The 611-nt window shown below is 39.1% G+C and overlaps 1 protein-coding gene across 1 annotated transcript in view; it reads right to left on the bottom strand.

Moving 5' to 3' along the window:
- pskh1 (protein serine kinase H1) overlaps positions 1-442 on the bottom strand; it is a 27409-nt gene extending 26967 nt beyond the window's left edge. The window contains exon 1 of the mRNA XM_032524154.1: positions 98-442. The gene's annotated coding sequence lies outside the window, so the exon portion shown is untranslated. The remainder of the gene's footprint in view (positions 1-97) is intronic.
- Between the last annotated feature and the right edge of the window lie 169 nt (positions 443-611).

The raw sequence follows: 611 nt of genomic DNA on the forward strand, positions 1-611 counted from the left end.
TTTTTTTTTGGCAAAACTGGGTAACAACAGGACAGTCTCTAAAAACGTTCACAAATAACCCCGACATTACAAGTGTAAAAGTGACTTACAATCTCACCTCATTACTTATCCGAAATAGCGTGTTGAAGAAGTGTTTAAGCATGCTAACTAGCCTAGCAGCAGGGCAGGACTCCCAACTTTGCCAAATCCAGCCTCCTCACCCCACTCTCACTCAGCTGGGCTCTCCATTTTTACCTCGTAGTTTCCCAACTTTATTCCCGATGACAAACAAGTCAAATCCGTCACTTCATTTCATTTGTATCAATTCCGAAGTTGAATGGTATGTTTTGGAAATAAAAGGACTGCAAAAACATGCAAAGTTGCCCCGCTGGTTGCTTTTCTGGACGGTGTTTTTCGCCCAGGACCACCTTCCCACAGCCAGAGAAAAGACATAATGCAACTCAGGTTTTCCGGTTTACATTTTCAAAATAAAACGCTAGTTGAGAATTATTTGCAGTATATGTGGAACTATTGGTTTTTTTTGTTGAGAAAGTAAGGCAAAAAACTTGAGATGTGTTTTTCCACAATATTCTGTATGAGTTACTTGAATATGACACTATACATATATATAT

The sequence above is a fragment of the Etheostoma spectabile genome, chromosome 8 (genome assembly GCF_008692095.1).
Source record: "Etheostoma spectabile isolate EspeVRDwgs_2016 chromosome 8, UIUC_Espe_1.0, whole genome shotgun sequence".
In the NCBI taxonomy this organism is placed as follows: domain Eukaryota; kingdom Metazoa; phylum Chordata; class Actinopteri; order Perciformes; family Percidae; genus Etheostoma; species Etheostoma spectabile.